This window comes from Ranitomeya imitator, chromosome 2, assembly GCF_032444005.1.
Source record: "Ranitomeya imitator isolate aRanImi1 chromosome 2, aRanImi1.pri, whole genome shotgun sequence".
Classification (NCBI taxonomy): domain Eukaryota; kingdom Metazoa; phylum Chordata; class Amphibia; order Anura; family Dendrobatidae; genus Ranitomeya; species Ranitomeya imitator.
This window is the reverse complement of record NC_091283.1, coordinates 75704512-75730857: the sequence shown is the minus strand read 5'-3', so window position 1 is coordinate 75730857 and position 26346 is coordinate 75704512.

The following is a 26346-nucleotide window of genomic DNA, read 5'->3' as shown; positions in this document are numbered from 1 at the left end:
AAATGGCGAAATTCTGTTCTTTTGGGGATCTGTGTAATTCTCCCAAGGGTAGGGGCCACTTCATGAGTGGAGGAAGATCTCTGGCTAATCTATCGAACCTCAATTAATAAATCCATAATGGAGTCTCCTGCGTCGCTCACATATATGAAAAAAAATTTGCAGAATGCACAAGTGCGGTCTGATTCAAGGGCTAGATGGTGCATCTTAATGGCAGACAGCTGATGTGCTCGTACACCATGTTGACGATCATGCAAACAAGCACAGTCATGTCTGCGATTTGCCGCTTGGGTTTTAGTACAACTGTCTGAACCTGACCTATCATTGTTTTTAAAAGGGCAGAATATCAATTATTTCAGTACTTTTTTATTCAGTTTCTTTATCTATTCAATTGAATGCAGAAAAATTTAATGGAAAAAAATGCATAAAAAAGGGAAGAACATGTTCAGCAGATTTCCTGCCAGTCTCTGCATTTTTCATGTGAAAAAATAAGGCTGCAGTCACACTAGCAGTATTTGGTCAGTATTTTACATCAGTATTTGTAAGCCAAAACCAGGAGTGGGTGATAAATGCAGAAGTGGTGCATATGTTTCTGTTATACTTTTCCTCTATTTGTTCCACTCCTGGTTTTGGCTTACAAATACTGATGTAAAATACTGACCAAATACTGCTAGTGTGACGGCAGCCTAATACTGCAAAAAAAAAAGTGTGAACACACCCTAACCCCTTAATCCCATATGACGTACTATCCATTCAAGGTGACCTGGGACGTAATCCCCAGGGTTGGGATAGTACGTCATAGCGATCAGCCGTGCTCTCGGGAGGAGGGCGGCAGGATGTCAGCTGACTATCGCAGCTGACATCCGGCACTATGTGCCAGGAGCGGCACATTAACCCCTGGCACACTGCGATCAAACATGATCGCAGCGTTCCGGGGGCATAGGGAAGCATCGCGCAGGGAGGGGGCTCACTGCGGGCTACCCTGAGACCCTCGGTACAAGGTGATGTGCTCACCTTGTACCGAGCGCCTCCTCTCTGTAGGCCCCGCATCCAAAATGGCCGCGGGGCTGCATCCGGGTCCTGCAGGGAGGTGGCTTACCAAGTGCCTGCTCAGAGCAAGTGATGGTAAGCCTGCAGCCCTGCATGTCAGATCACTGATCTGACACAGTGCTCTGCAAAGTGTCAGATCAGCGATCTGACCTTAACCCCTTTCTGACCTCGGACGGGATAGTACGTCCGAGGTCAGATCCTCTGCTTTGATGCAGGGCTCCGCTGTAAGCCCGCATCAAAGCCGGGACATGTCAGCTGTTTTGAACAGCTGACATGTGCCCGTAATAGGCGCGGGCAGAATCGCGATCTGTCCGCACCTATTAACTAGTTAAATGCCGCTGTCAAACGCAGACAGCGGCATTTAACTACCGCTTCCGGCCGGGCGCCCGGAAATGACGTCATCGCCGACCCCCGTCACATGATCGGGGGTCGGCGATGCGTCAGGATGGTAACCATAGAGGTCCTAGAGACCTCTATGGTTACTGATCACCGGTGGCTGTGAGCACCACCCTGTGGTCGGCGCTGACAGCACACCTCCATTTCTGCTACATAGCAGCGATCAGCAGATCGCTGCTATGTAGCAGAGGCGATCAAGATGTGCCTGCTTCTAGCCTCCCATGGAGGCTATTGAAGCATGGCAAAAGTTAAAAAAAAAGTTTTAAAAAATGTGAAAAAAATAAAAAAAATATAAAAGTTTAAATCACCCCCCTTTCGCCCCAATCAAAATAAATCAATAAAAAAAAATCAAATCTACACATATTTGGTATTGTCGCGCTCAGAATCGCCCGATCTATCAATTAAAAAAAAGCATTAACCTGATCGCTAAACGGCGTAGCGAGAAAAAAATTCGAAATGCCAGAATTACGTTTTTTAGGTTGCCGCGACATTGCATTAAAATGCAATAACGGGCGATCAAAAGAACATATCTGCACCAAAATGCTATCATTAAAAACGTCATCTCAGAACGCAAAAAATAAGCCCTCAACCGACCCCAGATCATGAAAAATGGAGACGCTACGAGTATCGGAAAATGGCGCAATTTTTTTTTTTTTTTTTATAGCAAAGTTTGGAATTTTTTTTCACCATTTAGATAAAAAATAACCTAGTCATGTTAGGTGTCTCTGAACTCGTACTGATCTGAAGAATCATAATGGCAGGTCAGTTTTAGCATTCAGTGAACCTAGCAAAAAAGCCAAACAAAAAACAAGTGTGGGATTGCACTTTTTTTGCAATTTCACCGCACTTGGAATTTTTTTCCCGTTTTCTAGTACACGACATGCTAAAACCAATGATGTCGTTCAAAAGTACAACTCGTCCCGCAAAAAATAATCCCTCACATGGCCAAATTGACGGAAAAATAAAAAAGTTATGGCTCTGGGAAGGAGGGGAGTGAAAAACGAACACGGAAAAACGAAAAATCCCAAGGTTATGAAGGGGTTAAAAAATGATTTTTAATTTTCACGGCTCTGCGTTATAAACTGTAGTGAAATACTTGGGGGTTCAAAGTTCTCACAACACATCTAGATAAGTTCCTTTGGGGGTCTAGGTTCCAATATGTGGTCACTTGTGGGGGGTTTCTACTGTTTAGGTACATCAGGGGCTCTGCAAATGCAACGTGACGCCTGCATACCAATCCATCTAAGTCTGTATTCCAAATGGCGCTCCTTCCCTTCCGAGCTCTGCCATGCGCCCAAACGGTGGTTCCCCCCACATATGGGATATCAACGTACTCAGGACAAATTGGACAACAACTTTTGGGGACCAATTTCTCCTGTTACCCTTGGGAAACAACAAAACTGGGTGCTAAAGATAATTTTTGTGGAAAAAAAAATGATTTTTTTATTTTCACGGCTCTGCGTTATTAACTGTAGTGAAACACTTGGGGGTTCAAAGTTCTCACAACACATCTAGATAAGTTCCTTGGGAGTCTAGTTTCTAATATGGGGTCACTTGTGGGGGGTTTCTACTGTTTAGGTACATCAGGGGCTCTGCAAATGCAACGTGACGCCTGCAGACCATTCCATCTAAGTCTGCATTCCAAATGGCGCTCCTTCCCTTCCGAGCTCTGCCACGCACCCAAACGGTGATCCCCCCCCCCCCCCACATATGGGGTATCAGCGTACTCAGGACAAATTTCTCCTGTTACCTTTGGGAAAATACAAAACTGGGGGCTAAAAAATAATTTTGTGAAAAAAAAAAAAGAATTTTTATTTTCACGGCTCTGCGTCATAAACTGTAGTGAAACACTTGGGGGTCCAAAGCTCTCACAACACATCTAGATAAGATCCTTAGGGGGTCTACTTTCCAAAATGGTGTCACTTGTGGGGGGTTTCAATGTTTAGACCATTAGTGGCTCTCCAAATGCAGCATGGCGTCCCATCTCAATTCCAGTCAATTTTGCATTGAAAAGTCAAATGGCGCTCCCTCCCTTCCAAGCTCTGCCATGCGCCCAAACAGTGGTTTACCCCCACATATGGGGTATCGGGGTACTCAGATCAAATTGTACAACAACTTTTGCGGTCCATTTTCTCCTGTTACCCTTGGTAAAATAAAACAAATTGGAGCTGAAGTAAATTTTTTGTGAAAAAAAATTAAATGTTCATTGTTTTTAAACATTCCAAAAATTCCTGTGAAGCATCAGAAGGGTTAATAAACTTCTTGAATGTGGTTTTGAGCACCTTGAGGGGTGTAGTTTTTAGAATGGTGTCACACTTGGTTATTTTCTATCATATAGCACACTGCAGCGCTAGAACATACAAACTTGAAAAACGAAATTTGAACTGCATTACTGCACTAGAAATATGAAAAATGAGAGCGTTTAGCGCATTAAAAATGGCCAATTTTATGTGTACCTGGTAGCCCCTTTACGGCATCTCTCTTATACCAGGTCCTACACTTACCTTACCTCACTGAGAATAAACGTCTCCATCTGAATGGGTACATGTGAAACCTCTTCCTAGACTAAAATTCTTTCTCTCTATGGAGGGGTATTGGACCTGCTGTAATTAAAACACACAATTTTATGTGTACCTGGTAGCCCCTTTATGTAGGACCTGGTATAAGAGAGATGCCGTAAAGGGGCTACCAGGTACACATAAAATTGGCCATTTTTATGCGCTAAATGCTCTCATTTTTCATATTTCTAGTGCAGTAATGCAGTTCAAATTTCGTTTTCAAGTTTGTATGTTCTAGCGCTGCAGTGTGCTGCCTTATTTACTTAACTATATACGAGTTGGCGACTCTAGGTTCAGCACCTGTTCACACTGAGTCTATGTTTGGATGTGCCGGTCAGGTTTTTGAAATGTATTCTCTAGCCTTCTGATCGTGCACTCCGCCTCCTAGCCACAGGTGTTTTAATTACAGCAGGTCCAATACCCCTCCATAGAGAGAGAGAATTTTAGTCTAGGAAGAGGTTTCACATGTACCCATTCAGATGGAGACGTTTATTCTCAGCGAGGTAAGGTAAGTGTAGGACCTGGTATAAGAGAGATGCCGTAAAGGGGCTACCAGGTACACATAAAATTGGCCATTTTTATGCGCTAAACGCTCTCATTTTTCATATTTCTAGTGCAGTAATGCAGTTCAAATTTCGTTTTTCAAGTTTGTATGTTCTAGCGCTGCAGTGTGCTGCCTTATTTACTTAACTATAAACGAGTTGGCGACTCTAGGTTCCGCACCTGTTCACACTGAGTCTATGTTTGGATGTGCCGGTCAGGTTTTTGAAAAATATTTTCTATCATATAGACCCCTCAAAATGACTTCAAATGTGATGTGGTCCCTAAAAAAAAATGGTGTTGTAAAAATGAGAAATTGCTAGTCAACTTATAACCCTGATAAAAAAAAATTTTTGTTTTCAAAATTGTGCTGATGTAAAGTAGACATGTGGGAAATGTTACTTATTAAGTATTTTGTGTGACATATCTCTGTGATTTAAAGGGCCACTGTCACCCCCCTCCAGCCGTTATAAACTAAAAGAGCCACCTTGTGCAGCAGTAATGCTGCATTCTAACAAGGTGGCTCTTTTAGTTTTAGGTTCAAGTATACCCCAAATAAAGCGTTTTTATACTTAGCCACAATTCCTGTCTCTAGCCAGGGAGGCGGGTCCTCACTCCCCAGCTCTAACCGCTCCTCTGCGCCACTCCAATCTTCCTGTGCTTTCGGCGCCGCCCCCTCAGCGCTGTGTACGTTTCAAAACCGGCGCCTGCGCTGTGTACTACTGTGCTGCGCAGATGCAGTAAGCTCTGGCCGTCTGACGTCCCAGCCACGCTTGCAGACTGCGCCTGCGCTGGCATTGCGGCCAGCCACCTTTGGAATCCCTACCCCTGCATAATGCATAACACAGTGCGGGGCGGGGATTCCGAAGGTGGCTAGCCGCAATGCCCGCGCAGGTGCAGTCTGCAAGCCTGGCTGGGACGTCAGACGGCCAGAGCTTACTGCGTCTGCGCAGCACAGCACAGCGCTGAGGGGGCGGGCCGAAAGCGCAGGAAGATTGGAGTGATGGCAGAGGAGCGGTTAGAGCTGGGGAGTGAGGACCCGCCTCCCTGGCTAGAGACAGGAATTGTGGCTAAGTATAAAAACGCTTTATTTGGGGTATACTTGAACCTAAAACTAAAAGAGCCACCTTGTTAGAATGCAGCATTACTGCTGCACAAGGTGGCTCTTTTAGTTTATAACGGCTGGAGTGGGGTGACAGTGGCCCTTTAAGGGCATAAAAATTCAAAGTAGGAAAATTGCGAAATTTTCGCCAAATCTCTGTTTTTTTCACAAATAAACGCAGGTAATATAAAAGAAATGTTACCACTATAATGAAGTACAATATGTCTCGAGAAAACAATGTCAGAATCACCGGGATCCATTGAAGCGTTCCAGAGTTATAACCTCATAAAGGGACAGTGGTCAGAATTGTAAAAATTGGCCCGGTCATTAACGTGCAAACCACCCTCGGGGCTTAAAGGGAACCTGTCACCCCGTTTTTTCAGATTGAGATATAAATACTGTTAAATAGGGCCTGCGCTGTGCGTTACTATAGTGTATGTAGTGTACCCTGATTCCCCACCTATGCTGAGAAATACATTACCAAAGTCGCCGTTTTCGCCTGTCAATCAGGTTGGTCAGGTCAGGTGGGCGTGGTGACATCGCTCTTTTCTTCCCCAGCTTTCCGTTGGTGGCGTAGTGGTGTGCGCATGTCGCAGTGACGATTCCACTGCGCGCACGTGAAGAAGCAGCGCGCGATCTGCGCTATTACCCCCTGTCATCGGTGGGGGCGGCCATCTTCCTGGGGCCGCGCGTGCGCAGATGTAGTGCTCTGCTGCACGGGGCTTCAGGAAAATGGCCGCGGGATGCCGCTCGTGCGCAGAAGAGATCGCTGCGGCCATTTTCCCAAAGCCGAGATGCAAACTCGGCTTTGGGAAAATGGCCGCCGCGATGTATTGGACGTGGTGAATCCGCAAGGTTCAGTGAACATGCAGCGCCCCAGAGATCTGGTCGCTGCAGTATGACACTCTGCCGCTAAAGGGAGTGATGGTACGTCTGATGGCACTGAAGGAATTCTACTGACCAGGATTCACCAGCACACATTACAGTTCACACTCCGGCCACTAGGGGGAGAAAAAGGCTTTATTTATTGGGCCACTCCTCACACTGGTAAAACTAGGGGTTCGATAGGAAGTTAGTCAGAAGCTGACTGGGTTGGATTCAGGCAACATCCCGTGGCAGGGGGTGTTGCAGGGAGAAGACACAGTGGGGTCCCTGTCAGGCGTGGGAACCTGGCAGGTACCTAGCGAACAGAGCAGAACGTTACGGAACTGCACCTGCACACCCCGCGGCGGTATCCAAGAGAGAGACACGAAGGGAAGGATATTGTGGAACAGTGAGAAACGAGATCAAGCACAAAGGAAAGCCAGTAGGAGTCGTGCTGTGAGACCGAGGCAACATCCTACTGAGGCGCGTAGCCGGTGGCCGGAACACCGAGGGAGTAACTGACTCTAGGCCTTACTTCGAACTCCGCAGGACAATTAATTATAGGTTGGCTGTCTACCTTAAATTTCCTACGAAGACATAGGGGGCAACGCGTGGAGAGGGGCGTCTCTAGGGTCCCGGAAGAGCTCCGAGCCTTCCCGTCATACGGGTGCGTCCTAGCCATAACATACCTGGAGGACGAGAAACTAGAAACATCTGGAACTAACGAGAGAGAAATAAAGAGAACTAGAAAGTACGGACGAATGAGAACAGCAGTTGTGAGGACTATTCCGAATGCTCAGCAGGGTAGCACTACAACACACAGGCGCTAGTGGTAGGCACTGATTTCCACCTGCAAAGGGAACTCTGGATGTGCCCATCGGACCGGCCGGTCTCAGACAGCCCTGTTACGCGTGCTCTGGATTGAGGATCCTGAAGTCTTCAGTAAAGAGGTAAAGAGACTGCAACTTTGTGTCCTCGTTATTGACTGCACCTCACACCATCACCCTCTACCCTACTGGGAAGCCCTGGGGACATACTTCACCTGTGGGAAGGTATACCATCCAGCTGCCATTCCATCACCCCAGCGGACTCCACAGCAGCGTCGGTCACCCTGACCGAACACCACAGGTGTACCACCTTTATTGGATGCCCCTTAGCAGGGTCGCAGACCGGGTCTAGCCACCGTGACAGCCTCAGAACCGAACCAGAGAGGCCCGGTACCGATAACTCGTGGCCCTGTGTCTGGGGGTGATCCAAACACATGCGGAATCACCGGGGTTCAATAGACGGCAGTGCTTTGGACACAGCGTCCACAGCGCTGCCACTTCCGGATCATCTGCGCATACCCTTACCGCTTTGAAGCTGGAAGCTGCAGGGGCAGAGGTGTCTCTACTTGCCAGGGATGGCCATACCACTGGTGCAATCTGTGTAGCCACACAGGGCCCCATAAGGTAAGAGGGGACATTACCACCTCTGCAGGTGGAGTTGTGCAATGGGTCCATATATCCTTGGGTCCTTGCACAGGGGCCCTCTCCAGTTCTCACCAGCTGCTCAACCATGCCACCAGCTCCAACTATCAATCTTCAGTAGACTATTGCCACCTGGCAGGCAGGGAGGTAGAGGAGCGGTGTGCTCTTGAAGATAGAAGATGAGAACAATTTTGTAACCTGCCACCTCCTAACATATATCTTGGGTAATCCCAAATCTTCTGTGTCACTTGTAAATTGTAACTGAAAAACAAAAAACATTAACGTTTTAAGAATTTGCTGCTTACAGGTATTTGTCACCCATCCCAAACCCTGTGGGTAAAAAGGAATTCTTAGAAATGAAGAAGGATAAACGTAAAGCATTAATTGCTCACATGAAAAGAAATACTCTGAAATGAAATCCCAAGTCCACCGCAGTAAATGAACACTTGCGGAAAGTTGGCCAAACATTCCATTTGGCAAGTAGCACATAAATAGGAGCCACGCTGTGTAGGATGTCTGCCAGAGAGATATTACTCAGGACTTGACTAAACAATGAACTCTGCCCGAGCAGATATTTAATGAAACAGACATTCCACTTCAATTTATAGATCTCATATTGAGGACGGCTCCAATGTCTCACCTCTGGGGAGCCCTATGTGGGTGCCGCACAAGGCACATGTTTCTAGGAGCTAAATCTCTATGCAATCACTAGGCTAACAACTAGCGAATGCTCGGTGCGCGCCCTCCTCTGCTATTTAGTCTGCATGACTTATTGTCGCTTGGAAAGGAGAACGATCAGTCTGATACATGTCCTGTATCTCAACCTAAGGAGTTAGAAAGGAGAGGTCCTACATCTGCAAAACTGCACTAACAGCTGTACAGATACAGAACCAAACCCAGCATGGCAGAAATGGTAAAATTATAGATAGATAGATAGATAGATAGATAGATAGATAGATAGATAGATAGATAGATAGATAGATAGATAGATAGATACATACATTGTTTTTCTCCTTTTCTTCATAGGCAGCTGTGAGAAAGACGTACTTTTTAATTTTTTTTAATAGTTACAAAACAGGGGCACCCCTCTGCCATGGAGTTTGCTGTCTATAAAAGTCCTGACATGCTTCCCCTACTGTGCCAAAAGGAGAGAGACAGCTGTTGGAACATATTACTGCCAATTCTGGTCATTTAGATGTGACAGCGTGAGACTGAACTCTAGAAAAATAAAGAAAAAAATGTAATATCTCCATCTAAATATGAAAGTCATAATTGACAACCCTGATAAAACTATTCAAACATCAATGTAGATCTTCACATCGGACTCCACGAAAGGGGTTTCCCATAAGAGACATTTATCACCTGTTCCGAAAACAAACCTCGAAACAAACTGGGAACCTCTGTCAGAAACGATGTTCTCCAGAATGCTATGTAAACGAACCACATGCTGGAAGAACAATGGCACCAAATCACAGGAGGAAGGCAATTTAGACAAGGGTACCAAATGGACCATCTTAGAGAAGCGATCACAAACCACCCAAATGACCAACATTTTTTGAGAGATGGGGAGATCCGAAATAAAATCCATAGAGATATGTTTCCAGGGCCTCTTCGGGACTGGCAAGGGCAAAAGCAACCCACTGGCACGAGAACAGCAGGGCTTAGCCCGAGCACAAATCCCACAGGACTGCACAAACGAACGCACATCCCGTGACAGAGACGGCCACCAAAAGGATTTAGCCACCAAATCTCTGGTGCCAAAGATTCCAGGATGACCAACCAACACCGAACAATGAACCTCAGAGATAACTCTACTCGTCCATTTATCAGGAACAAACAGTTTCTCCGCTGGGCAACGGTCAGGTCTATTAGCCTGAAATTTTTGCAGCACCCGCCGCAAATCAGGGGAGATGGCAGACAAAATTACCCCCTCTTTGAGAATACCCGCCGACTCAGGCAAACCCGGAGAGTCGGGCACAAAACTCCTACACAGGGCATCCGCCTTCACATTTTTAGAGCCCGGAAGGTACGAAACCACAAAGTCAAAACGGGAGAAAAACAGCGACCAACAAGCCTGTCTAGGATTCAACCGTTTGGCAGATTCGAGATAAGTCAAGTTCTTGTGATCAGTCAAGACCACCACGCGATGCTTAGCTTCTTCAAGCCAATGACGCCACTCCTCGAATGCCCACTTCATGGCCAGCAACTCTCAATTGCCAACATCATAATTACGCTCAGCAGGCGAAAACTTCCTGGAAAAGAAGGCGCATGGTTTCATCACCGAGCCATCAGAACTTCTTTGCGACAAAACAGCCCCTGCTCCAATCTCAGAAGCATCAACCTCGACCTGGAACAGGAGCAAAATATCTGGTTGGCACAACACAGGGGCAGAAGAAAAACGACGCTTCAACTCTTGAAAAGCTTCCACAGCAGTAGAAGACCAATTGACCACATCAGCACCCTTCTTGGTTAAATCAGTCAACGGTTTAGCAATACTAGAAAAATTATTGATGAAGCGACGATAAAAATTAGCAAAGCCCAGGAACTTTTGCAGACTCTTCAGAGATGTCGGCTGAGTCCAATCATAAATGGCCTGAACTTTAACAGGGTCCATCTCGATAGTAGAAGGGGAAAAAATGAAACCCAAAAATGAAACCTTCTGAACACCAAAGAGACATTTTGACCCCTTCACAAACAAAGAATTCGCACGCAGGACCTGGAACACCATTCTGACCTGCTTTACGTGAGACTCCCAATCATCCGAGAAGACCAAAATATCATCCAAGTATACAATCAGGAATTTATCCAGGTACTCTCGGAAGATGTCATGCATAAAGGACTGAAACACTGATGGAGCATTAGAAAGCCCAAATGGCATAATCAGGTACTCAAAATGGCCCTCGGGCGTATTAAATGCTGTTTTCCATTCATCGCCCTGTTTAATACGCACAAGATTATACGCACCACGAAGATCTATCTTGGTGAACCAACTAGCCCCCTTAATCCGAGCAAACAAATCAGACAGCAGCGGCAAGGGGTACTGAAATTTGACTGTGATTTTATTTAGAAGGCGGTAATCAATACAAGGTCTCAACGAACCATCCTTCTTGGCCACAAAAAAGAACCCTGCCCCCAATGGCGACGACGAGGGGCGAATATGACCCTTCTCCAAGGATTCCTTTACGTAACTCCGCATAGCGGCGTGCTCAGGTACAGACAAATTAAACAGTCGACCTTTAGGAAACTTACTACCAGGAATCAAATCGATAGCACAATCGCAATCCCTATGCGGAGGTAGGGCACTGGACTTGGGCTCATCAAATACATCCCGGTAATCTGACAAGAACTCTGGGACCTCAGAAGGGGTGGATGATGAAATAGACAGAAATGGAACATTACCATGTACCCCCTGACAACCCCAGCTGGACACAGACATTGATTTCCAATCCAATACTGGGTTATGGACTTGTAGCCATGGCAACCCCAACACGACCACATCATGCAGATTCTGCAACACCAAAAAGCGAATATCCTCCTGATGCGCAGGAGCCATGCACATGGTCAGTTGGGTCCAATACTGAGGCTTATTCTTGGCCAAAGGCGTAGCATCAATTCCTCTCAATGGAATAGGATGCTGCAAGGGCTCCAAGAAAAACCCACAGCGCCTAGCAAACTCCAAGTCCATCAAATTCAGGGCAGCGCCTGAATCCACAAATGCCATGACAGAAAAGGATGACAAAGAGCAGATCAAAGTAACGGACAAAAGAAATTTCGACTGTACCGCACCAATGGTGGCAGACCTAGCGAAACGCTTAATACGCTTAGGACAATCAGAGACAGCATGAGTGGAATCACCACAGTAAAAACACAGCCCATTCCGTCGTCTGTGTTCTTGCCGTTCAGCTCTGGTCAAAGTCCTATTACATTGCATAGGCTCAGGTTTATGCTCAGGTAATACCGCCAAATGGTGCACAGTTTTACGCTCACGCAAGCGTCGATCGATCTGAATGGCCAAAGACATAGACTCATTCAGACCAGCAGGCATAGGAAATCCCACCATGACATCCTTAAGGGCTTCAGAGAGACCCTTTCTGAAAATTGCTGCCAGAGCACATTCATTCCATTGAGTGAGCACAGACCACTTCCTAAACTTCTGACAATATATCTCTACCTCATCCTGACCCTGACACAGAGCCAGCAAATTTTTCTCTGCCTGATCCACTGAATTAGGTTCATCATACAGCAATCCGAGCGCCAGAAAAAATGCATCAATATCACATAATGCAGGATCTCCTGGCGCAAGTGAAAATGCCCAGTCTTGAGGGTCGCCACGTAATAAAGAAATAATGATCTTTACTTGTTGAACTGGGTCACCAGAGGAGCGGGGTTTCAAAGCCAGAAATAGTTTACACTTATTTTTGAAATTCAGAAACTTAGCTCTATCTCCCGAAAATAACTCAGGAATAGGAATTTTAGGTTCTAACATAGGATTCTGAACCACTAAATCTTGAATGTTCTGTACACTTATAGCGAGATTATCCATCAAAGAGGACAGACCTTGAATGTCCATGTCTACACCTGTGTTCTGAACCACCCTGATGTAAAGGGGGAAAAAAAGACAAAACACAGTGCAAAGAAAAAAAAAATGGTCTCAGAACTTCTCTTTTCCCTCTATTGAGAAGCATTAGTACTTTGGGCCTCCAGTACTGTTATGACCTGGTGATTCAGAACCACAATGGACCTAGTGATTAAGAGCACACAAAGTGACCTGATAGTTACTAACATAGGACGAGCTCTGAGACGTGGGAACTCTGCTGACCGCAATCCCTAATCCTATCATACCACACTAGAGGTAGCCGTGGATTGCTCCTAACGCTCCCTATGCAACTCGGCACAGCCTGAGAAACTAGCTAGCCCTGAAGATAGAAAAATAAGCCTACCTTGCCTCAGAGAAATTCCCCAAAGGAAAAGGCAGCCCCCCACATATAATGACTGTGAGTTAAGATGAAAATACAAACACAGAGATGAAATAGATTTTAGCAAAGTGAGGCCCGACTTACTGAATAGACCGAGGATAGGAAAGATAGCTTTGCGGTCAGCACAAAAACCTACAAACAACCACGCAGAGGGGGCAAAAAGACCCTCCGCACCGACTAACGGTACTGAGGTGCTCCCTCTGCGTCTCAGAGCTTCCAGCAAGCAAGAAAAACCAATATAGCAAGCTGGATAGAAAATATAGCAAACAAAAGTAACACAAGCAAAACTTAGCTTATGCAGGGCAGACAGGCCACAAGAACGATCCAGGAGAAAGCAAGACCAATACTGGAACATTGACTGGAGGCCAGGAACAAAGAACTAGGTGGAGTTAAATAGAGCAGCACCTAACGACTTAACCTCGTCACCTGAGGAAGGAAACTCAGAAGCCGCAGCCCCACTCACATCTACCAGAGGAAGCTCATAGACAGAACCAGCCGAAGTACCACTCATGACCACAGGAGGGAGCTTGACCACAGAATTCACAACACCTATTCTACTGACCAGTGTGCCCCCCCGTGATCAGACAGTCCTAACCATAGTACAGAGTAATGCAGAGTAATGGGGATCAGGACACCTATTCTACTGACCAGTGTGCCCCCCAGTGATCAGACAGTGCCAACCATAGTACAGAGTAATGGGGATCAGGACCCCTATTCTACTGACCAGTGTGCCCCCCAGTGATCAGACAGTGCCAACCATAGTACAGAGTAATGGGGATCAGGACACCTATTCTACTGACCAGTGTGCCCCCCCCAGTGATCAGACAGTGCCAACCATAGTACAGAGTAATGGGGATCAGTTTATATGAGTTTATACTGGGCCCTGCAGCGAATGAGTAGCCAGTGTAATGACTGGCACAAAGATGGAGGCATCGGTGAAGCGGCTGGACAGAAATATGACTGTTATGATAAGGTAATTCAGTACCACAATGGACATAGAGGTCAGAGCACATACAGTGACCCGACAATAACCCAAAAACATAGAACGAGCTCTGAGACGTGGGAACTCTGCTGACCGCAATCCCTAATCCTCTCCAACCACACTAGAGGCAGCCGTGGATTGCGCCTAACGCTCCCTATGCAACTCGGCACAGCCTGAGAAACTAGCTAGCCTGAAGATAGAAAATAAGCCTACCTTGCCTCAGAGAAATACCCCAAAGGAAAAGGCAGCCCCCACATATAATGACTGTGAGTTAAGATGAAAAGACAAACGTAGAGATGAAATAGATTTAGCAAAATGAGGCCCGACTTTCTGAACAGAGCGAGGATAGGAAAGGTAACTTTGCGGTCAACACAAAACCCTACAAAAACCACGCAAAGGGGGCAAAAAGACCCTCCGTACCGAACTAACGGCACGGAGGTACACCCTCTGCGTCCCAGAGCTTCCAGCAAGCAGGAAAAAAACAAATAGACAAGCTGGACAGAAAAAACAGCAAACAAAATAGCAAAGCAGAACTTAGCTATGCAGAGCAGCAGGCCACAGGAACGATCCAGGAGGAAACAGGTCCAATACTAGAACATTGACTGGAGGCCAGGATCAAAGCACTAGGTGGAGTTAAATAGAGCAGCACCTAACGACTTCACCACATGACTTGAGGAAGGAAACTCAGAAGCCGCAGTACCACTTTCCTCCACCAACGGAAGCTCACATAGAGAATCAGCCGAAGTACCACTTGTGTCCACAGGAGGGAGCTCTGCCACAGAATTCACAACAGTACCCCCCCCTTGAGGAGGGGTCACCGAACCCTCACCAGAACCCCCAGGACGACCAGGATGAGCCATATGAAAGGCACGAACAAGATCGGGAGCATGGACATCAGAGGCAAAGACCCAGGAATTATCTTCCTGAGCATAACCCTTCCACTTAACCAGATACTGGAGTTTCCGTCTTGAAACACGAGAATCCAAAATCATCTCCACAATATACTCCAACTCTCCCTCCACCAAAACGGGGCAGGAGGATCAACAGATGGAACCATAGGTGCCACGTATCTCCGCAACAATGACCTATGGAATACGTTATGTATGGAAAAAGAATCTGGAAGGGTCAGACGAAAAGACACAGGATTAAGAACCTCAGAAATCCTATACGGACCAATGAAACGAGGTTTAAACTTAGGAGAGGAAACCTTCATAGGAATATGACGAGAAGATAACCAAACCAAATCCCCAACACGAAGTCGGGGACCCACACAGCGTCTGCGATTAGCGAAACGTTGAGCCTTCTCCTGGGACAAGGTCAAATTGTCCACTACATGAGTCCAAATCTGCTGCAACCTGTCCACCACAGTATCCACACCAGGACAGTCCGAAGACTCAACCTGCCCTGAAGAGAAACGAGGATGGAACCCAGAGTTGCAGAAAAACGGCGAAACCAAGGTAGCCGAGCTGGCCCGATTATTAAGGGCGAACTCAGCCAAAGGCAAAAAGGACACCCAGTCATCCTGATTAGCAGAAACAAAGCATCTCAGATATGTTTCCAAGGTCTGATTGGTTCGTTCGGTCTGGCCATTAGTCTGAGGATGGAAAGCCGAGGAAAAAGACAAGTCAATGCCCATCCTACCACAAAAGGCTCGCCAAAACCTCGAAACAAACTGGGAACCTCTGTCAGAAACGATATTCTCAGGAATGCCATGTAAACGAACCACATGCTGGAAGAACAATGGCACCAAATCAGAGGAGGAAGGTAATTTAGACAAGGGTACCAAAAGGACCATCTTAGAGAAGCGATCACAGACCACCCAAATGACTGACATCTTTTGAGACACGGGAAGATCTGAAATAAAATCCATAGAGATATGTGTCCAAGGCCTCTTCGGGACCGGCAAGGGCAAAAGCAACCCACTGGCACGAGAACAGCAGGGCTTAGCCCGAGCACAAATCCCACAGGACTGCACAAAAGAACGCACATCCCGCGACAGAGATGGCCACCAAAAGGATCTAGCCACTAACTCTCTGGTACCAAAGATTCCAGGATGACCGGCCAACACCGAACAATGAACCTCAGAGATAACTTTATTCGTCCACCTATCAGGGACAAACAGTTTCTCCGCTGGGCAACGATCAGGTTTATTAGCCTGAAATTTTTGCAGCACCCGCCGCAAATCAGGGGAGATGGCAGACACAATTACTCCCTCTTTGAGGATACCCGCCGGCTCAGATAAACTCCTAGACAGAGCATCCGCCTTCACATTTTTAGAGCCCGGAAGGTACGAAATCACAAAGTCAAAACGGGCAAAAAACAGCGACCAACGAGCCTGTCTAGGATTCAACCGCTTGGCAGACTCGAGATAAGTCAAGTTCTTATGATCAGTCAAGACTACCACGCGATGCTTAGCTCCTTCAAGCCAATGACGCCACTCCTCGAATGCCCACTTCATGGCCAGCAACTCTCGATTGCCCACATCATAATTTCGCTCAGCAGGCGAAAACTTCCTGGAAAAGAAGGCGCATGGCTTCATCACCGAGCAATCAGAACTTCTCTGCGACAAAACAGCCCCTGCTCCAATCTCAGAAGCATCAACCTCAACCTGGAACGGAAGCGAAACATCTGGTTGACACAACACAGGGGCAGAAGAAAAACGACGCTTCAACTCTTGAAAAGCTTCCACAGCAGCAGAAGACCAATTGACCACATCAGCACCCTTCTTGGTCAAATCGGTCAATGGTTTAGCAATACTAGAAAAATTGCAGATGAAGCGACGATAAAAATTAGCAAAGCCCAGGAACTTTTGCAGACTTTTCAGAGATGTCAGCTGAGTCCAATCATGGATGGCTTGGACCTTAACAGGGTCCATCTCGATAGTAGAAGGGGAAAAGATGAACCCCAAAAATGAAACCTTCTGAACACCAAAGAGACACTTTGATCCCTTCACAAACAAAGAATTAGCACGCAGGACCTGAAACACCGTTCTGACCTGCTTCACATGAGACTCCCAATCATCCGAGAAGATCAAAATGTCATCCAAGTACACAATCAGGAATTTATCCAGGTACTCTCGGAAGATGTCATGCATAAAGGACTGAAACACTGATGGAGCATTGGCAAGTCCGAATGGCATTACTAGATACTCAAAATGGCCCTCGGGCGTACTAAATGCAGTTTTCCATTCATCGCCTCGCTTAATACGCACAAGATTATACGCACCACGAAGATCTATCTTGGTGAACCAACTAGCCCCCTTAATCCGAGCAAACAAATCAGATAACAACGGCAAGGGGTACTGAAATTTAACCGTGATCTTTTTTAGAAGGCGGTAATCTATACAAGGTCTCAGTGAACCATCCTTCTTGGCTACAAAAAAGAACCCTGCTCCTAATGGCGACGATGACGGGCGAATATGCCCCTTCTCCAAGGACTCCTTCACATAACTCCGCATAGCGGCGTGCTCAGGCACAGATAAATTAAACAGTCGACCTTTTGGGAATTAACTACCAGGAATCAAATCGATAGCACAATCACAATCCCTATGCGGAGGTAGGGTATCGGACTTGGGCTCATCAAATACATCCCGGTAATCAGACAAGAACTCTGGAACCTCAGAAGGGGTGGATGACGAAATAGTCAGAAATGGGACATCACCATGTACCCCCTGACAACCACAGCTGGACACAGACATGGATTTCCAATCTAATACTGGATTATGGACTTGTAGCCATGGCAACCCCAACATGACCACATCATGCAGATTATGCAACACCAGAAAGCGAATAACCTCCTGATGTGCAGGAGCCATGCACATGGTCAGCTGAGTCCAGCACTGAGGCTTATTCTTGGCCAAAGGCGTAGCATCAATTCCTCTCAATGGAATAGGACACTGCAAGGGCTCCAAGAAAAACCCACAACGCCTAGCATACTCCAAGTCCATCAAATTCAGGGAAGTGCCTGAATCCACAAATGCCATGACAGAATACGATGACAAAGAGCAGATCAAGGTAACGGACAGAAGAAATTTTGACTGTACCGTACCAATGGTGGCAGACCTAGCGAACCGCTTAGTGCGCTTAGGACAATCAGAGATAGCATGAGTGGAATCACCACAGTAGAAACACAGTCCATTCAGACGTCTGTGTTCTTGCCGTTCAACTCTGGTCAAAGTCCTATCGCACTGCATAGGCTCAGGTTTAAGCTCAGGTAATACCGCCAAATGGTGCACAGATTTACGCTCACGCAAGCGTCGACCGATCTGAATGGCCAAAGACATAGACTCATTCAGACCAGCAGGCATAGGAAATCCCACCATGACATCCTTAAGGGCTTCAGAGAGACCTTTTCTGAAAATAGCTGCGAGTGCACCTTCATTCCATTGAGTGAGTACGGACCACTTTCTAAATTTCTGACAATATACCTCTATCTCATCCTGACCCTGACATAGAGCCAGCAAGTTTTTCTCTGCCTGATCCACTGAATTAGGTTCATCGTACAGCAATCCGAGCGCCAGGAAAAACGCATCGATATTACTTAATGCAGGATCTCCTGACGCAAGAGAAAATGCCCAGTCCTGAGGGTCGCCACGTAAAAAATAAATAATGATCCTAACTTGTTGAACTGGGTCACCAGAGGAGCGAGGTTTCAAAGCCAGAAATAGTTTACAATTATTTTTGAAACTCAGAAATTTAGTTCTATCTCCAATAAACAAATCAGGAATAGGAATTCTCGGTTCTAACATAGAATTCTGAACCACAAAGTCTTGAATATTTTGTACTCTTGCCGTGAGCTGATCCACACATGAAGACAGACCTTTAATGTCCATCGCTACACCTGTGTCCTGAACCACCCAAATGTCTAGGGGAAAAAAAAGGCAAAACACAGTGCAGAGGAAAAAAAATGCTCTCAGAACTTCTTTTTTCCCTCTATTGAGAATCATTAGTACTCTGGGCCTCCAGTACTGTTATGATAAGGTAATTCAGTACCACAATGGACATAGAGGTCAGAGTACATACAGTGACCTGACAATAACCCAAAAACATAGAACGAGCTCTGAGACGTGGGAACTCTGCTGACCGCAATCCCTAATCCTCTCCAACCACACTAGAGGCAGCCGTGGATTGCGCCTAACGCTCCCTATGCAACTCGGCACAGCCTGAGAAACTAGCTAGCCTGAAGATAGAAAATAAGCCTACCTTGCCTCACAGAAATACCCCAAAGGAAAAGGCAGCCCCCACATATAATGACTGTGAGTTAAGATGAAAAGACAAACGTAGAGATGAAATACATTTAGCAAAGTGAGGCCCGACTTTCTGAACAGAGCGAGGATAGGTAAGGTAACTTTGCGGTCAACACAAAACCCTACAAAAACCACGCAAAGGGGGCAAAAAGACCCTCCGTATCGAACTAACGGCACGGAGGTACACCCTCTGCGTCCCAGAGCTTCCAGCAAGCAGGAAAAAACAAATAGACAAGCTGGACAGAAAAACCAGCAAACAAAATAGCAAAGCAGAACTTAGCTATGCAGAGCAGCAGGCCACAGGAACGATCCAGGAGGAAACAGGTCCAATACTAGAACATTGACTGGAGGCCAGGATCAAAGCACTAGGTGGAGTTAAATAGAGCAGCACCTAACGACTTAACCTCGTCACCTGAGGAAGGAAACTCAGAAGCCGCAGTACCACTTTCCTCCACCAACGGAAGCTCACAGAGAGAATCAGCCGAAGTACCACTTGTGACCACAGGAGGGAGCTCTGCCACAGAATTCACAACATATGACCCTGGCTGCTGCATTCAAGATGGATTGGAGACGAGAAAGTTTGGTAAGAGGGAGACCGAACAGAAAAGATAGAGATAAATAGCGATGAGGAACATGATAATAATCTTTATTTTTTATATAGCGCTAACATATTCCACAGCGCTTTACAGTTTGCACACATTATCATTGTTGTCCCTGATGGGGCCCACAATCTAAATTCCCTATCAGTATGTCTTTGGAGCGTTGGAGAAAACCAGAGTACCCGGAGGAAACCCACGCAAACACGAGGAGAGCATACAAACTCCTTGCAGATGTTGTCCTTGTTGGGATTTGAACCCAGGACTCCAGCGCTGCAAGTCTGCAGTGCTAACCACTGAGCCAGCCAACCATTCATTAATACAGATTGATAGAAAGAGAGTTGGAGAGATAGAATTATGAATATAGATCAATAAAGATAGATAGATAGATAGATAGATAGATAGATAGATAGATAGATAGATAGATAGATAGATAGATAGATAGATAGATAGTGTCATGGGTTTACCATGACAGAGAGGAGCTGTATGACCTTGGTGTCTGATTTCACCTACTCCTGCAATCATTACCAGCACTTCACCATCATATTAAACAGTGCAGGATTCTGCTAGCAGTGCAGGTGCAGATTAATCTGTTCAGTTGAGAGCTCCTGAAGCTTTCCTGCTTTGATGATCTTAGTTGTTCAGTGTTGGTCACTCTCCTCTTATACTTGCCTATGGCAATCATGGATTGCCAGTGTTAGTTTCACACTGCCTGGAGTTGGAGGTGTTGGTTGTTCGAGACGACATTTGGAGTGTTGTGTGAGGGACAAGCCCCAGTAAAAAGGGATTGCTACCTGATATGCAGTCAGATCGGGAAGTTCGTTAACCCAGGACAAGTTCAAGTTGCATTGGGCAAGAATCTATCGTTCGGGGCAGTGGAAGGTCTTACTGGGATCGCTTGTGGACATTCCTGCAGTGTCCAGAGATTAAGGACAGGTACTATGAAGAGTGCCTTATCCTCTGGTGTACTGAGCAAGTTGAACGTGGAACCGCGTTAAGGGAAGGTAGCGGATACCGAGTGCACTGCGGAACTGGATGGGAAATTTCTTGGTCTGACAGAGCCAGTAAAAGTGGGGATAGTCCAGGAGGAATAAATAGTAATGCTGAAAATGTACTGTATTGAGGAAACAAGAAATAAGAAGTGTTGTGTCTGAAACTGTGTGTTATAATCCAGTGAACTTGCACTGTTCTTAAATTTTTGTGTGTTGAAATGATTTGCGTGTCCCCTGAGTTATGTGTGGCAGCTCCTGAAGATGGAGACTGAGGAGGCTGGCAGTCTACAAGTGAGTGTGACACACCCCACACATCGGGACTGGGACACGACTTTTCTGTAAAGTGCCAATGCATTATGGAGCAGCAGCAGCTCATCCACGGACACAGTCCTTCCTTGGTCACTTTCCATGTGCACCCATCAGAGGGCCCATGACTTGAATGTGGGTCGCTGATGGATTGCTATGACACCCAGGGTCTGTTGTAGACCTCAGTGCTATTCATTATAGAGCTCCTTTGAAACACAGCCTGTGGCCGGGCTTCAAAGGATACTGTTATTTTTACTACATGCAGCAATACTGTGGTATTGCTGTATATAGCACAAGCGATCAGACGATTGCAGGTTCAAGTCCTCTAACTGGCCTACCTAGTACAGTGAAAAGTAAAAAAAATGTTTTAAAAAATCTGAAAAAAAAGTTCCAGTCATCTTTATTTTCCCCTATTAAAAATAAAGATAAAAAATACACGTCATATTGCTGCATTCAGAAAAGTCCGATCTATCAAAATAAAAAAAATTAACACATTTTATAAACACCGTTAACAGAAAAAAAATTCAAAAATGACAAAATTCCAGTTTTTGGTCACTGTAATAAGCTGAAAAAAAAGCTGCAACAAGCAATCAAAATGTCATATCTATCCAAAAACGATATCACTAAAAGATTGTCTCACCTGGCCAAAAATAAGCCCTCACACGGTTTCATCTACTAAAAAATGAAAATATTACAAGTCTTGGTAAATGGCGACTACCATAAAATCATTTAAAAAAATTTTTTTCCACCACTAAAATGATAAAAAGCTGGACATGTTTGGTATCACTGTAATTGTATTTGTGAGTAGAATCATACCACAAGACCATTTTTACCACACAGTGTACGCCATAAAAAATTCCCACAAATTATCGTCAGAACTGCATTTTTTTCCTCAATTTTACCACACTTGGATTTTTTTCCCATTTTCTAGTACACTATGTCGTAAAATGAATGGTGTCATTTAAAAGTACAACTCGTCCCACAAAAAATAAGCCCTCCTATGGCTATGTGGACAGAAAAAAAAAATTATAGCTCTGGAGAAAAGGGGTGGGAAAACAAAAGTGCAAAAGCAGAAATTGGCACAGAAACGTATATATCCACCTTAAATGGCAGTACATTTACTGGTCTATTGTACCGCATATCCAAAATAAAAAACAACACAAAAACAAGAAAATAAATCAGTGAATACAAATTAAGTCATAAATGACATTTGGGTACGTTAGATACACAAATGCTGCAATATAATAAAGCTTGACGCATTGTTTTAGTAACATTTTCAACAAAACACGCTGGGAGGTAACAGAGGCAGTAAAACCACAACAAGATATATTTACAACCAAAGTTATAAGCCACTATTATAGTCGGTGAAAACTTCTGTTTTTGGATTTATATAACCTGTGTTTTTTAACAAAATGTTGCGTGTATTAACAGTTAACGGACGCATATTTCCAGGAGGAGTGCATATTAGCATTCAGTCCCACATCTGAATTATTTTAGTATTTTACATATTTTAACATGCTTAATACATTACACCAAAGCCCCATCGAACACATTTTTCTGGGTTCTTTTGTTTGTTGCCTGTTCATTTGTCATTTGTGTAGTTTTAATTATGGATATCCACCATTTATAGCCATGTAAGTTGGATAAGTAAGTGCCAGCACCAGGTTTATTTAGCTTTTCCTTATTAATAGACTCTTTGTGGATGTCACCAGTGCACTATGATCCATTTCTATTGTGAGATATCTCTTTAGTGACCCCGGTGTTACTTTCTGTTCCCCCAAAACAATAAAAAATATATTTTATGGAAAGGAACTACAGATAGTGCTTTGGAATGGTGCACGGGCTGCCCCTGCAAGACTTTCACACTTGGGTGCCCCTCAGGTGCTGGTTTTGGTGGGCGGGGCCCCTCAGAGGCCGAATTGGTGGGCGGGGCCCCTCGGGACGATTTGGTGGGCGGGGCCGCTCTGGGTCCGATTTGGTGGCGGGGCCGTTCTGGGTCCTATTTGGTGGGCGGGGCCGCTCTGGGTCCGATTTGGTGGGCGGGGCCCCTCTGGGTCCGACTTGGTGGGCGGGGCCCCTCTGGGTCCGATTTAGTGGGCGGGGCCCCTCTGGGTCCGATTTGGTGGGCAGGGCACCTCTGGGTCGGATTTTGTGGGCGGGGCACCTCAGGGTCGGATTTGGTGGGCGGGGCACCCCAGGGTCCGATTTGGTGGGCGGGGCACCTCAGGTTCCGATTTGGTGGGCGGGGCACCTCTGGGTCCGATTTGGTGGGCGGGGCACCTCTGGGTCAGATTTGGTGGGCGGGGTCACTCTGGGTCACATTTGGTGGGCGGGGTCACTCTGGGTCACATTTGGTGGGCGGGGTCACTCTGGGTCACATTTGGTGGGCGGGGTCACTCGGGGTCACATTTGGTGGGCGGGGTCACTCGGGGTCACATTTGGTGGGCGGGGTCACTCGGGGTCACATTTGGTGGGTGGGGTCACTCGGGGTCACATTTGGTGGGCGGGGTCACTCGGGGTCACCTTTGGTTGGCGGGGTCACTCTGGGTCCGATTTGGTGGGCGGGGTCACTCTGGGTCCGATTTGGTGGGCGGGGTCACTCTGGGTCACATTTGGTGGGCGGGGTCACTCTGGGTCCGATTTGGTGGGCGGGGTCACTCTGGGTCCGATTTGGTGGGCGGGGTCACCCTGGGTCCGATTTGGTGGGCGGGGTCACTCTGGGTCCGATTTGGTGGACGGGGTCACTCTGGGTCCGATTTGGTGGACGGGGTCACTATGGGTCCGATTTGGTGGGCGGGGTCACTCTGGGTCCCATTTGGTGGGCGGGGCACCTCAAGGTCAGATTTGGTGTGCGGGTCACTTTAAGAGCTGATATTATCTGGCAAAACTGTGTCCTGGTGGGATCATGTAGAGTTCGTAGGCGTTGGCATAGTAACTGGATCTGACTGCACATAGCAATGAGCTAATCAGCCAGGTGGCAGTTGGCAGTTATTTTGAAATTGCCTCAGAAATCAGCCATTATACCTTATGACACAATTTCCCCATTGAAATGCATTGAGACAAAATTTTCAAACGCCAATTGCGCCAAAACTACAAATCCGATCGACACGAAAAATACTTAGCACACCTCCCAGGAACGCTGGCTTCGAAATGACACCTCATTGGAGTCTGTGAGTGCAGCGGTTCGGGCCGCATTAATTGCGGACTGAATAATAATAATAATAATAAGAAGAAGTTGACTATGGTGGAATAACAATATAGTGCTTTTTACAAAGCACTATAACTTCACAAATCATTTTCCTATTTTTCCATTTAATCTAAAATGGAAAAATACAGAAATTTTATAAAACGTGGATGTGCCTGTAGCTGTTATGCAACAGACTACAGACTCTGTGTAGTCACATCCTGAAGATACAGAATAAGACTGTCAAGACTCGGTTGTTGGGTGACCGAGGACCAGGAGCTCCTTCCCTGTCCCTAAAGCTAGGGGGCACCCTAGCTCACCCTATTCCCTGGATTACTTCTGAAGGTGAAGATGCCGAGGCCACACACCTTGCCTCATCTTCTGAATCCGCCCTCTGTCTGTTCCCTTCCCCCTTCCAAGGGGAAGAGGGGAGCAGCTGTGCACCATAGTACACCGACCAGACGAACAAGGGCAACTGAAAATACCAGGCATACAAATATTCACTCACATATAACAGAGGAAAGCACCGGGGAGTGGAGGATGGAGAAAAACAAAGTAGGAGAAGGAAATTAAATTATCACATTTATAAACCCAAGCAACAGCCACAGATAAACCTACCAAATGCCTTCTCATATAACCACTAAAGGCCCCTTCACATTAAGCGACGCTGCAGCGATACCGACAATGATCCGGATCGCTGCAGCGTCGCTGTTTGGTCGCTGGAGAGCTGTCACACAGACCGCTCTCCAGCGACCAACGATGGCGGTAACCAGGGTAAACATCGGGTAACTAAGCGCAGGGCCGCGCTTAGTAACCCGATGTTTACCCTGGTTACCATCCTAAAAGTAAAAAAAACAAACAGTACATACTTACCTACCGCTGTCTGTCCTCCAGCGCTGTGCTCTGCTCTCCTCCTGTACTGTCTGTGTGAGCACAGCGGCCGGAAAGCAGAGCGGTGACGTCACCGCTCTGCTTTCCGGCTGACCGACGCTCACAGCCAGTGCAGGAGGAGAGCAGAGCGCAGCGCTGGAGGACAGACAGCGGTAGGTAAGTATGTAGTGTTTGTTTTTTTACTTTTACGCTGGTAACCAGGGTAAACATCAGGTTACTAAGCGCGGCCCTGCGCTTAGTTACTTGATGTTTACCCTGGTTACCAGTGAAGACTTCGCTGGATCGGTGTCACACACGCCGATCCAGCGATGTCAGGAGGAGTCCAGCGACGAAATAAAGTTCTGGACTTTATTCAGCGACCAACGATCTCCCAGCAGGGGCCTGATCGTTGGTCGCTGTCACACATAACGATTTCATTAACGATATCGTTGCTACGTCACAAAATGCAACGATATCGTTAACAATATCGTTATGTGTGAAGGTACCTTTACTCCTATCCTCACAGCCATGCAGCATGAGCTAACTCTGATGATGTGTGTCAATCAGAACCCAGATTATATAAGGGATAGGTGTGGTTAACCATGCTCAGCTGAGAGCCCTTGTTCCCAGAGCTCTCAACATGGCAGATTAACCCATGTACTGCCAAAATAAATTTACACAATTTAAAAAGAAGGTGAAGTGCTTCTTTTCAGAGCAGGAGTAGGAGCAATCCCACTATGCAGTCTTATGGCTTCTTTCTGTCACGGTAACCCCGTGACACAGACTACACACTTTACACCGATCAGACTTGACATTTAAACTACTAACAGATAATTTGAGTAACACTGAATATCCAGTGACAACGACATTGTTCGATGGTTGTGACATACAATGCCTTGCAAAAGTATTCGGCCCCCTGGAACTTTTCAACCTTTCCCACATACAGTATCATACTTCAAACATAAAGATACCAAATGTAAATTTTGGTTGAAGAATCAACAATAAGTGGAACACAATTGTGAAGTTGAATGAAATTTATTGGCTATTTAAAATTTTTGTGGAAATTCCAAAACTGAAAAGTGGGGTGTGCAATATTATTCGGCCCCTTTAACTTAATACTTTGTTGCGCCACCTTTTGCTGCGATTGCAGCTGCAAGTCGCTTGGGGTATGTCTCTATCAGTTTTGAACATCGAGAGACTGAAATTCTTGCCTATTCTT